The sequence below is a fragment of the Panthera leo genome, chromosome B2 (assembly GCF_018350215.1).
Source record: "Panthera leo isolate Ple1 chromosome B2, P.leo_Ple1_pat1.1, whole genome shotgun sequence".
In the NCBI taxonomy this organism is placed as follows: Eukaryota; Metazoa; Chordata; class Mammalia; order Carnivora; family Felidae; genus Panthera; species Panthera leo.
The window spans coordinates 67,613,343-67,627,739 of NC_056683.1; the positions used below are offsets into that span (position 1 = coordinate 67,613,343).

Consider the following 14,397-nt stretch of genomic DNA (forward strand, 5'->3'; position numbering starts at 1 on the left):
TGGTCCATTGAGCCCACATCTAGGCTCCACGCTGACGGCACAAAGTCTGCTTGAGATTCTCTCTCCCTCTCTCTCTGCCCCTCCCCCACTTGCACACGTGCATGAGCCCATGTGCACTGGTGCAACTCCCTCTCTCAAACATAAATAAGTAAACTTTAAAAAAAAGAATTGGGGGTGATGGGAGAGGCACCTGGTTGTGGCTCAGTCAGTTGAGCATCTGACTTGGTTGAGCATCCAACTCTTGGTCTCAGCTCAGGTCATGATCTCACAGTAGGTGAGATCAAGCCCCCATGCAGCTCTGCACTACAGCATGCAGCCTGCTTGGGATTCTCTCTGCCCCTCCCCCCAATTGCATGCATGTAGGTGAGTGCCCTCTCTCTCTCTCTCACAATAAATACACAAACATCAAAAAAAAAAAGAACTGGGGGTGATGGGACATCATGTTTGAAACTTATTCTCCAATGATTCAGGAAGAAAAAGTACTTCCTACTTTTCTGTTAAGTTTGTGATTGTATCAAATTAAAAAAAAATAAACAAAACAAATGCATTTTAGGGAAAGCAAAAAGCCCATGCATTTGCTAGCCAAGAAATGTTTTATTTAAAAATATAGCAACGTTATAGTTTTATTTGGGACAATGCATAACAATCCCTATCAAATCTATATGATAACCTTTTAAATCTTTTATGGAAGAAGGTAGGCTATACATCATACATACATGCATACACACATCCATACAATTTTGGCATTATGACCTCCAGATAATATCTTACTGAATTTTGAATTTAAGTGGAATATTCCTTATCCATTTGGCTATGTGAACTAATCCATTAAGTCATTTTAAAATAACCAACTTTTATCTTATTAAATATGATATTATTCCTAGTTTGCCATTCTCTTTAATTGGGCTGTTAAACAGAAAAATATATAGACAATTGCTTTTGTAGTTAGGTCCAGATCATATACAGCATAAGAGGTTATATGTAAACTTTAAACTTTAGTTTGGATTGAACCAAATCAAACGAATACATCAACCACTCTTAATGAGGAAACTAAGCTGGGCTTTACAAAAAGCAATTTCACACCATCATTATATAGAATCTTCTCAAGAATGTTTTAGAAAATTGTGTTCAATCCATTCCACATATATATTTTTTAAATCTACAATTTATAATGATCCTTTAAATAAAGCACTTATGAAAATTTTTTGGAATTTAGCTGAGGTCTTTATGTAACCAAGATTCTGACCTTTTCTGAGTATATTAAACACCTTTACATTCATGGTACTCATACCATGTTCTTCCAATCTCTTCATGTATTAGACATTATTCCCCCCTAAGGCACAAAATTCCAGAATAGAGAAACAAATATAGGGGCACCTGGGTGGCTCAGTCGGTTAAGCCTCTGACTTCGGCTCAGGTCATGATCTCACAGCTTGTGGGTTCGAGTCCTGCGTCAGGCTCTGTGCTGACAGCTCAGAGCCTGGAGCCTGCTTTGGATTCTGTGTCTCCCTCTCTCTCTGCCCCTCCCCAGATCATGCTCTGTCTCTCTCTCAAAAATAAATAAACTTAAAAAAAAAAAAAAAGAAAAACAAATTTAAAAAACTGAGAAGAGGGGTATCTGGCTGGCTCAGTCAATAGAGCATGCCACTCTTGATTTCGGGGTCATAAGTTCAAGCTCCGTGTTGGGCGTGAAGCCTATTTTAAAAGAAAAAAACTGAGAAGAAATTCAAGTCAAACCATCTTCCAGTTCCCTTAGGGTGCCTGGGTGGCTCAGTTGCTTGAGTGTCTGGCTCTCAGTTTTGGCTCAGATCATGATCTCATTCATGGTTCATGGGTTTGAGCCCCATGTCGGACCCCAAGCTGACAGTGCAGAGCCTGCTTGGGATTCTCTCTCCTTCTCTTTCTGCCCCTCCCTGTCGCGCTCTCTCTCTTGCTCTCTCTCCTAAAATAAATAAATGAACTTGAAAAAAATCTTCCAGTTCCCAAGCATCTGATTTGACCCTTACATTGAGTGGTAATTTGTACTTCAAACTCTGCTCTGTTATACAATAATCTAGAAAAAATGGCAGGTCCCTCCTCCAAAGTGTATATTTCTTAGAGAATGATTGGGGTTAACAGTTTTGACTGGAATTGATAATAAATCTTGAGGTTGAAGATTAATTATTGGTAACAAATTTTTCTCTATAACATTAATAAAAGTATCTTGATTTCTATAACTTTCATGTACATGAATGTTGAAAGATTCTCTAAGACTGGCTGAAGCAGGGGAAACAAAAGCAAAAATGAACTATTGGGACCTCATCAAAATAAAAAGCTTCTACACAGTGAAGGAAACAATCAGCAAAACTAAAAGGCAACCGACAGAATGGGAGAGGATATTTGCAAACAACATATCATATAAAAGGTTAGTATCCAAAATCTATAAAGAACTTATCAGACTCAACACCCAAAAAACAAACAATCCAGTGAAGATATGGGCAAAAGACATGAATAGACATGTTTCCATAGAAGACATCCAGATGGCCAACCAACACATGAAAAAATGCTCAACATCACTCATCATCAGGAAAATACAAATCAAAACCACAATGAGATACCACCTCACACCTGTCAGAATGGCTAACATGAACAACTCAGGCAACAACAGATGTTGGCAAGGATGCGGAGAAAGAGGATCTCTTTTGCATTGTTGGTGGGAATGCAAGCTGGTGCAGCCACTCTGGAAAACAGTATGGAGGTTCCTCAAAAAATTAAAAATAGAACTACCCTACGAGCCAGCAATTGTACTACTAGGCATTCATCTAAGGGATACAGGTGTGCTGTTTTGAAGGGGCACATGCACCCCCATGTTTATAGCAGCACTATCAACAAGTATGGAAAGAGCCCAAATGTCCATCAATGGATGAATAGATAAAGATGTGGTGTGTACACACACACACACACACACACACACACACACAATGGAGTATTACTCGGCAATCAAAAAGAATGAAATCTTGCCATTTGCAACTACATGGATGGAACTGGAGGGTATTATGCTAAGCGAAATTAGTCAGTCAGAGAAAGATAAAAATCATATGACTTCACTCATATGAGGACTTTAAGAGAAAAAACAGATGAACATAAGGAAAGGGAAGCAAAACAAATATAAAAACAGGGAGGGGGACAAAACATAAGAGACCCTTAAATATGGAGAACAAACAGAGGGTTGCTGGAGGGGTTGTGGGAGGGGGAATGGGCTAAGTGGGTAAGGGGCATTAAGGAATCTACTCCTGAAATCATTGTTGCACTATATGCTAACTAACTTGGATGTAAATTTAAAAAAATAAAAATAAATTAAAAAAAAAGAAAGACTGGCTGAAGCAGAAGGAATAATAGAAAGAAGGTTCTCAAAAGAAGAAAAAGAGGAGACAATAAGGAATAAGCCCAGGAAGCACAGAAAGTTGATTAGAAAGCCTGAAGGAGATGGCCCTCATGTGAGGGAAAGGAAAAAATGCACACATATCAAGGTCTGAACCCATGTGGAAAGGGAAGAAGAGGAAAGAAAGAGAATTCCCATGATCACAGTGAGTATATAAGAATGTACATACAGAACAATATGAAGCAAGGACAAGAGAATATCATTGGCTTGGCTGTTTAATGAACAGAGGGCTAGAAATGGACAATGTGATGAATTTGTTGAATCATGCATTAGTGGGTTTTTTGTTTATTTTGTTTTTGTTTTGTATAGTTTTGTTTTGTTTTTTGGGGAGAGAGAGCCTGCAGGGAAGGGAGAGAGACAGAGAGAGAGAGAGAGAGAGAGAGAGAGAGAGAGAGAGAGTCTTAAGCAGGCTCCACGCCCTGACACAGGGCTCCATCTCGTGACTGTGAGATAATGACCTGAGCTGAAATCAAGAGTAAGATGCTTGGGGCGCCTGGGTGGCTCAGCCGGTTAAGCATCCAACTTCAGCTCAGGTCATGATCTTCCATTTTGTGAGTTCCAGCCCCTCATTGGGCTCTGTGCCTACAGCTCGGAGCCTGCAGCCTGCTTCGAATTCTGTGTCTCCCTCTCTCTCTGCCCCTCCCCTTGCTCATACTCTGTCTCTCTCTGTCTCTAAAAAATATGTGTTAAAACAAATTTTTTTTAAAAATGAGTAAGACACTTAACCACTGAGCCAGTCGCCCAAGCACCCCTAATAATGCATTGTTAAATTCCTTGGTCTAGCAATCACCAGAAAGAAGTTAGAAATAAACCACTGTTGTTGCTATTATTCAACTTAAATTCTAATTAACAGAATTGTATATATAGGCATACCTCGAAGATAATGTAAGTTCCATTCCAGACCACTACAATAAAGTGAATATCATGCAATAAAGTGAATCAAATGAATTCTTTGGTTTCCCAGTGTATATAAAATTATGTTTACACTATACTGTAATCTATTAAGTGTGCAATAGCATTATGTCTTTAAAAAATACATATCTTTTTTTCAGAGAGAAAGAGAGAGAGAGCATGCAAGTAGGGGAGAGGGACAGAAGGTAAGAGAGAGAGAGAAGGAGAGAGAATCTTAAGCAGGCTTTACACTCAGCATGGAACCTGACGTGGGGCTCGATCCCTCAACCTTGGGACGATGACCTGAGCTGAAATCGAGTCAGACGCTCAACTGACTGAGCCACCCAGGTGCCCCCCAAAAGCATATATCTTAATTTAAAATATTCTATTGCTAAAAAAAAAAATGCTAACCACCATCTGAGCATTTAGGGAGCCATTGTCCCTGATCACAGATCACCATAACAAACATACTGAAAATGAAAAAGTTTGAAATATTGTGAGAAGTACCAAAAAGAGACACAAGTACATGAAGTGAGCAGATGCTGTTGGGAAAAAAATAGTGCCAGTAGACTTGCTTAACACAGGGTTACCACAAACCTTCAAATTGTAAAATAATAATAATAATAATAATAAATTTTAAAAATAAATAAAATAAAAAACCACAATATCTGTGAAAAGCAGTAAAGTGAGCCAAGTGAAGTACCATAAAATGTATTCCCATAATGTTGGTCTCACTCCTCTTCATGTGTGAGTACGAGAGAAGGGAACTCTTTTGCTTAAGCCCAGTGTGTGAAGAAGAATACCTGGAAGGACAAGCGAAGTGATAAGCACCACCGCTTATCTCAGCACATCTTTGCAGGACCAAACAGCAAGAGATGATCCAGATAATCAGCTTGGTTTAGAATGTTTAGTGCCTGCCTTCCCTCTGTGCAACCTTTCAGGAGTGGCTTCTTCCAAAAAAAGGGCTTTCCAGAAGAAAGAACAAGAATGCTAGCACACAAGGTCTCGGGTGAGATATCACTCACATCACTGCTCCTGACCCATTCAAAAAATGCCCCTGCTCTCAGACCAGTGAGTGGGAAGCAGCTAGGCATCGTTTGCAGTATGTCCCAGCCTCACAAGACCCCTCTCAGGACACATGCACACCACACACCACTCTGGAACTAGCCTCCCTCCATCTCCTGGAATGACAGGCACAATTGATGAGGAGAGTTGCTGATGTTCCGAAAAGCCCAACATCTGGAGGTGCCAAGGACATGATGAGACAGAGAAATCCTGATCTCTTATACAACAGATATCTAGGGAAATAATCCAATACAGGTCATGTTCTAAATTCCAGAAAGATAGGCTGCACAATACTGTGCCTTATCTGTGAATTCATACACCTGAGTTAATAAGCTATATGACCTTGAGAAAGTCAAACTTTCTGGGTCTCAGCTTCCCCATCTCTCATAAAGCTTACTGCCTTGCCGCACTTCATCTGCCTGCTCCTTGATCCCTCACCCTCATGATCCAGTCAATGGAAGTGTGTCCATTTTGGTTATCAGGTTGGTAATATCATTACTCAGGAAGTACATTGCCGTTAAGATGTACTTGGCACTTCGATGATAGGCAAAATGGACTGGGCAGGCTTATTTCAACAACTCTAATGAAGCAGGGTCTCTCCTAGGAAATCTTATCAAACTACTAAGGAAGAAGTATGTGGACTTTTTTTTTTTTAATAAGGCCGTCTAGGTCTGCCAAACTTTTAGAAGTCAATAGACAATATTTGGGAACAATAGGAGGAAAAGAAACAATGCATTCTCAAAAGTATCACGTGTGTTTTAACTCTTCTATTTTTCAAAATGGAAGTGACCTTATTTTTCTTCTAATTATAAGGATTTTTACCACATATTGTCTAATTGCTTTTCAGGAAGCTTTCCTTAGTTGACTTTCCCACCAGCAGTGTACAGTGTCCATTTCCTCACATCCTCACTATACAAGGCATTGTACTCTTTACAGTCTTTGTCAATGTGTCGGTTGAAATAATACTACCTTCCTTTGATTTTTTAATTATCAGTGAGGTTAGTTTTTCACACATTTATTATTAATTGTTTACCTATGTTATTTGCCCATGTTTCTTTTGTATCTCTTTTGTTTTATTCGTTTAAGAGAGCTGTTTATATTAAGAATATTTGTCCTTGACTATTTGGGTCAAAAATATTTTTGTCTGGCTTGCTGCTTGTATTGTAACTGGATTCATGAGATAGGTTTTTTTCTGTGTAAAATTTTCAGTTTTTATGGAGTCAAATATTTTAGTCTTGTTTTACTGCTTTTCTGTCTTGTTTAGGAAGATCTTCCCCACTCTATCAATCTATCTATTATCTATCTATCTATCTATCTATCTATCTATCATCTATTCTCAAGTATTTCAGGCTCATTTTTTCCACTTACATTTTTGGTGCATCTACTATATATTTTGGTATAAGGTATGATGTAGAGAATTAATTTCTTTTTTTTTTCAATTATTTCAACATGCATTGATTGAAAAATCTGTATTTTCTTTTCTAATTTGAAATGTCTCTCCTTCCCAGCACAAACTTCTTATATGGAGGTGTCTGTTTTTCTAGACTTTCTATTATTTTCCCTTGATATCTTCATCGGATATGAACTGATTCTGACACCACTACCAAAGTGTTTTAATGAGTGTGGTTTCAAAATTTATTTTAATATGTGGTGAGGCAATCCTCCCAACTTGCACTTCAAAAATTTCCTGGCTATTCACACAGATTTCTTGCTCCAGCAGCAGTTAAGCCCTTGAAGTGAAGTTTGAATATATGTAACAATTTTTCAAAGTACACAAGCTTGTGAAAGCCCTAAAGCAAATAATTTAATAGGAAGTGGTCATCACCCCTTTTAGATACATTGAGAGCAGTCACTGTTGTGAAAGAGTGTGGATGGTGGCGAGGGTCAAGAATTTTCTAGCCCACAAGATGCATATTTGGCTGGCTTGTTATGGCCACCATAGATTTAAGTATAATGAAAATATAGAGAGACAGTGCATCCTCTTCATCACATTATTCTCAAAAAACATTAAAATTATCATATAAGTGGAAAGAATGTAATTTACAAATTCTCCACCATTTGTAAAGCTATGTGGACTTGTTGCAACGAATCAGATATTCGAAATTTTAATCACATTCATTTCTGCTGCATTCCCTGAGACCTTGTGTGTCAGGCCCTATTTCCTTTTCAGCCTCAAAAGTTCCTCTTCCCCACAGCAAGAGTCACTTCATCCCACCTATGATTGCTAAACCAATCACTGACTACCCAAAACCAGATGGGTGCTCTCACAACACCATTTACTCACTGGTCACATGGCATCAAAATTGCCATTGTTTTTACCTTCAGCACCTGTTAAAGAGTAGAAATAATGCAATATTCACTGTTGTATTCCAATCTCTAGCTCAATGCCTGACACTTATGAATCTAAAATATTCGTGAATGGGTGACTGCTACATATTAAATGTGAAAGAGGACACAGAATGTCCTAGCCCAGTACTCTCAGATTTAGCATCATCTTAGTTATTCTGACATTTCATTACAATTTTGGCATCTCACTCAGAATCTCTAGGACTACTCCACCACCAGAACTATCCTGTCCCTAAATCTCACCCCCCTGCTCTCCTCCCTGGTCCTGCTCACAGGCTTACCTGAATGCTGACTCTCTACCTGTATCAGACACAGCCATGCCCTACCTGCATGCCAGGACACTCCATAACTTTATGTTAGACCTTCTGGTGCCCACTGCCAACTTGGATTACCCTTCATCACCTAATCCCATGCCATTTGGATCCTGTGCTCCACCTGTTCCCAGTTCAGGACCACTCCAGCCCTTCTTCCAGCTATATACATGGGCCTTGCCTGCTTGAGCCCAAAACATATTTTTCAACATGAGCAGACTGAGTGAATTTCACTCTATAATTAGTTGCTTTCACACAGCCCAAATCCTCTTCAATTCTCACACAAAACTAGTGTTGGTACTGTGGAAGTCCAACTCCTATGAAAGTGTCTGGGAACAGATATTAAAGTAAGCCAGACATAAATCAAGTCATAGGATTTTAACTATGCATTCATTCTATGTGGAAAAAGAAAAGCTCTGTTTTTTCCCTCCAATCTCTCTCTCTCTCAAAAGGACAAAATTCTTCACTTTCCGAGAAACCACAAGTCACTTTCATCTGGTTTTCTCCCTTGTCCTCTCCTCTGTTTGAGCTCAGCATTTCACGTGTTCATTTTGGTGAGATTCCATCGCAATACATCACCAGGAACACATGTGTTCCACTGGGACTTTATTCCCTGGAAGATGTGAATGGTGATGTAAATAACAGCATCATTGGAATTTGGGGGAAGTGATGCAGGGAAGAAAGCTATGGTGAAATTAAGACAAAATCAAGCAACTATGATCAATATTTCCTTTTGGAGTAATGTGTGGGTAGTATTGATGCTGATAGGGAACTTCAATGGTATTCATCAGCTGGAGCTGTCAGCAGACACATTAATTAAATGGCAGCTGTTGCTTTACCACTTGTAGGGGAGTGGAGCAATCCTAACTCCAAAATAGATTTCCGAGGATGAGAACATTTCCAGCTAATAAACCACAATAAGAGCCTGGTTATGTTTTTTTCATGAGTTTTTCAGTGCATGAGTGAAAAGATAAGTGGCGAATATTTGCAATTAGTCTGTGTCAATAGTTGTCTTATACCACTATATTTATTTTTTTAAGTAAATATCTACGCCAATGTGGGGCTCAAACTTACAGCCTTGAGATCAAGAGTCACATGCTCTACCAACTGAGCCAGCCAGCTGCCCCATTATACCATTATATTTAAAGTAAAAATTTTAGTCTCTTATTGGAAATACATCTATATCCTACTAATCATAGCTAGGGTACAGCTTCCACTCAGTTAGTTATGAGTTGGTTATTCTCTGATACTCTAATGGACATTTTAAGTGTTTGTTGATTTTTAATTTGTATCGTAATAAAAGCAACATGTGACCAATAAGATTAAGAGAATACTGAGAAGAGAGAGATAATCACCCATGGTCACTGATTGTTATTCCTGTGTTTATAAAAAACAATCATGTTAAATCCAATCAATGGAAACTTGTCAGTAATGTTTGCTTTCTCAGTTTCATGATATTTAATGGATTCAATTTAACAAATGCTTATTGAGCATTTATTTCGTGCAATGTGATTCTAAAGATCATGCCAAATCATATCTGAATCTATTTATCATGTTAATTTTTAAAATTTACAAGTAAATACTAATCAGAATAATTATAATCTCTGACTTTTTGTTTAGATTCTATTGCTTAGAATAATCTGTGTTACAGGATTTGCCATTGATGACTTTCATCTTGGTAAGGTTCATTTAACCAGACAATGCTTATACATTTTCCCCTACATGTAAAAAATCCTGCTCTTTAGAACTTCAAACTTACAGAATCAATCAGAAAATTAATTCTATACATGCTGCCTAAAAATGTAGACTTCAAAGGTCTTCAGGGTATTTAACCCACTGGCTGTGGGACCAGTCAGTTCCATGGGACAGACCAGCTTGTTTCCAATGCACCTGCTGCCATAGAAGAAGTCAAGTAATTAATCCCTTCCTGTTGTTGCTGCTATCATGAGAAGTTAATGGATGGTATGTACATCCCGATAGGGGAATCCCAGGGAAAACAGTGAAACCAGCCAAAGCCACAGGACTAGGGGAAAAGTCAAGGGTCTGAACAGGAGACTAGAGTCTGTGGTTAGAATTTCCATGGAACGATAAAAAGAATATGTGCCCAAAAGTAAGGCAGAAGATATTATATCAGTGAACAAGGGCAAGAAAATACAGTTACAGAAACAAAGTCACTGGGGAAATGGAGCACCCTGGAACAGTCTCTAAGAGAATGGGTTGTCTCCAATTGGCCCACTTGTTGGGCAAATAGAGAAAGCAAGGAACCAATCTTTAGTCAAGCAGAAAGTCCAATTAGTTATCACAGCACCAAGGTCAGCTGCCACAAGATCGCTGATGCTGAAACAGGGAAGCAGCTACCATTTAACACCTTACAGTCTCAGAGTTAGCTCCAGAACAGCAAAGCAATAAAGAGCTTAAGAGTACAAACTGATATATGCTAACTAATTTGGATGTAAATTTTAAAAACTAGAAAATAAAATAAAAGAGTACAAACTGAGGAGTCCAATTGCTTGACTCAAATCCCAGATCTGCCACTTGCTTGTTAGTGGACTTTGGACAATTCCTTCAGCCTTTTTTACCTGTAAAATGCAGAGTATATGAGTGTCTGCCCTGTGGAGGTGTTAGTGCTTAATACATAGAAAGCACTTATTAAATATTAGCTATTTTAGGAGCACCTGGGTGGCTTGATCAGTTAAGCATCTGACTTTGGCTCAGGTCATGATCTCATGGTTCATGGGTTGGAGCCCCATGTCAGGCTCTGCGCTGACGGCTTGGAGCCTGGAGCCTGCTTCGGATTCTGCGTCTCCCTGTGTCTCTGCCCCTCCCCAGATCATGCTCTGTCTCTGTCTCAAAAATACATAGACATAAAAAAATGAAAATATTACTTACGTTATTATTTATAATGATCATGTGATAAAAAGGGTAGTAGACTGGTACTCAGAGGAATTTGTAACTTCTGCCAAGTGACTTCTCTTCCTTCACCTCAGTACTATCTTCTTTTAAATGATGAGGTTGTAACTAGATAACTGGTTCTCAACCCCAGATGTACATTAAAATCACATAAAAGCTTCCAAAATAGATCAGTACTTGAGCACCTACTCAGGAGCTTGAATCACAACCTCTGGAGCATATCCCTAGACATTTGAATTTTTAGAGCATCCCTGGTGAGCCTGATGCAAAAGAGTATTGAGAACCACAAGACTAGATGTTCTGACCATTCCAAGTGAACTCAGAGTTCAGTTTCCTGCTGGGTAAGGTTGGCTTCAAGACCAAAGCTATATAATCATCAACAGTGTGAGACTCAGAGCCCCCATTCCTGCTTGAAATCAGACCAGGTACAAAAGTACCCAGAGAACTAGAAGCTCTTACAGAATGTTTTAGATAGCTCTTGCATTAATATGATAAATTGTTAATATCTTCCATTTAAGAGGCTATCTCAGTTTTGTTGCCAAGAGAAATTTAGAATAACTGAATGAGAAAAAAGAAAAAAATAACTTCCAGAAGCCAACAGTCAAGCCCTTTGTCTCTAATGGATATAGCACTAATTCTCTTCTTCCTTTGATACTGTTACACCTTTTTACATAAAGACAAGAGATGACAAAAGGGAAGTTCTGGTTTATTTGTTGTAAGGAAATCAGGAGAGATCATGTGAATGAAACAGAGGACCTTGATGAAATAGGTCAGTACTTTTATTTTGGATTAAATAAACCTGTGCAAAGAGTGTATTTGCAAAGAGTGTTTAGCCCGTCAGGTAAGCAGTAGTATAAGTCCTGTGTATTGACCAGTAATGAATGTTTATCTACATGTTGCAGGAGGCGGGGGGTCAAGGTGTGCTAATATATTTCTGACAAGATACTCTTTACAATTCATAGAATAAAATTTCTCAGAGGGTAGAGATTCATTCTGTTATGTGCTCACTTCACATGAAACATTTACGTTACTGGAATATTCACTCTCATCACCTGGGATATTAGATACATAGAGTATTTATGGACACTGGCATAAGAAAAAGCAAAGCATTATCTGTTCCATCAAAATTTTATTAGAATTTATCTCCTTTTACTTCAGATAATCCATGCCATACGTGTAAATAGAAACTCAAAAATTTTAATTATATCCAAGTGATCAGACACTTAGCATCATTAGTGGTTAACTCTTGGTTAATAAAGATAAAAGAATTAAATCAAATATCCAATAAAATAGTTCACACTATTGTTCCACAGGAGCAAACCACTGGCTGAAGCATCGGATAATTTTCCTTAAACTATAGCAACCTCTCTGGTTTTTTCTGAGGGAACAACATGATGCCAGATTGACAACTCACTCCCTAAACAGAGTCTTGGGGAGACTATGAAGGCTCTTATATAGAACAAAACGTTCTATCCCCTCCTTCCTTGCCTCCTCCAACCAATATACACACACCACCAAAGACTTCTTCAAGGAACACCAACACCTGGAATAAGTATTTTGTAGGACTCTCTCTTGAACACACTTAACAAACTGAATGTTTATGACTAAGGCAGAGATTTGCAGAGCATTTCAAATGTTACTACAGAAATGGAGTTCTGAGTGGCGCCTGGGTGGCTCAGTTGGTTGAGTGTCCAACTTCAGCTCAGGTCATGATCCCGTGGTTTGTGAGTTCGAGCCCCGCGTCGGGCTCTGTGCTGATGGCTCAGATGGAGCCTGCTTCAGATTCTGTGTCTCCCTCTCTCTCTGCCCCTTCCCTGCTCATGCTCTGTCTCTGTCTTTCAATAATAAATAAACGTTAAAAAAATTTTCTTTTAAAAAAGAAGTGGAGTTCTGAGTTGTCAACAGAGGCAAGAAGGAGACCAAAACCCCAATAGTATGAATAGATTTGGCTACAATAGCGGCCTTAATAACTCATAAAAGCAAATGCTCCATGCCACCCTCTCCCAGGGAATCACAATGCCCTATCAATAACTGTGGAAGAATAACATGCATTCCAGTACCCAGGCCTGGCTTTTCCTGGGTTGCCCAACTCCAAGGGCCACTGAAGCCCTTCTGTTTCTACTTCTGGATCTGGGAGAAGAGTCGCCAGTTGGCCCTGAATCTCTTTGTTCTTTGCTCTTGGTGAGTCTTTTCAGACTGCAGAAGCACCTGACTCTCTGCAGTGTTACATTCTACAATTTTCACTAAAACATCTCACAGTCACCTAGGTGGAGGTCTTCCTTGAACTAGTGCCTACATTACAAGAAACTGGTTGAAATTATGGCTAGCTAAAGTCAAATTGCCTAGGTTTGAATGTTCACCTTACCAGTGGGCGTGTTTGTTACCATCTACCAGCCTCATTTTTCCAATCCATAAAACAGAGATAAAACTAATGTCACACAAGGTTGTTATGAGAAGTCAATAAAATCATCCATGTGAAGTGCTTGGCACAATAATCTCCAGTACATGCTACCCAATATTGTCATCATCTGTATATAGTAAATAATTATGTATAGCTATATGATATACATTATATAGATGAGGTGAATTTTACACGGTTATTATTATTATATAATGGATTATATCATTATATAAGAATTGGGATTCAGATACCCAGTCATTGGTAGGAACACCTGGTATGCTGGTCAATGATCTCTGAAATGAACAGCATACAGAAGGTGGAGATATGTAACCCAAAGTTGAGAAGCCCCTAAGGAGTGAATTCTACCAATGCAGTTGGCTTCCTTATGCACCATAGCAAACAACAGCCTGTGATCAAACAAGTTGGTTTGGTGATGTCCAAACCAGAAGATGGTGTCTATCAAGACAACATGTGAAAGTTAAGCTTATGTGTAAGACCCCTCCCTCATCCAAACACCATGCTGCTCAAGTATGTATCACTTACTAAACAGTTCTTGAAATACAAAGAGGCTTGCATATCTCCAGTGTCACATTTCAAGATTTACAGAATAATTAGGAAAAATCTGAGCTGGCAAAACTCTTCCTGGCTCAACCTGGCAAGCAGACCATCTTTGTTTTCCAGTAGTGTGTGTGTTGTCGTCACAGTAACTGTGAGGCTCCAAATACAGGCCCAGGGCGTCATTTCCTCATGTACTTAGGCTGCCACACTGAAATAGCATTATGAACTCAGCAATGCCTCTTCCTTTCCTGTTGTGCTGTGGTACCTCAAAGAAGCAGGCCCTAAAGTGAATTAGTTAAGACATAAGTATATTAAAGGGATATAAAAAAAAAAATCCTTTTATCCCTATTACCATATCACCTATGAATGTATTTCTGTGTGTGTATGTGTGGGTGTTCCTAAAAACCTTATTTTTTATAAAGATCTTTCAGACAAACAAGGCAAGTTGGCAGTAACTTGATTGTCTTGGTGATGTCAACAGTTTACTGTTTTTA

The 14,397-nt window shown here is 38.8% G+C and overlaps 1 protein-coding gene across 11 annotated transcripts in view; it reads right to left on the reverse strand.

Annotated features, from left to right (window-relative positions):
• The window catches only part of FILIP1 (filamin A interacting protein 1), a 301,024-nt gene that overhangs the window by 163,719 nt on the left and 122,908 nt on the right, over positions 1-14,397 (reverse strand). The gene's annotated exons all lie outside the window — the stretch shown is intronic.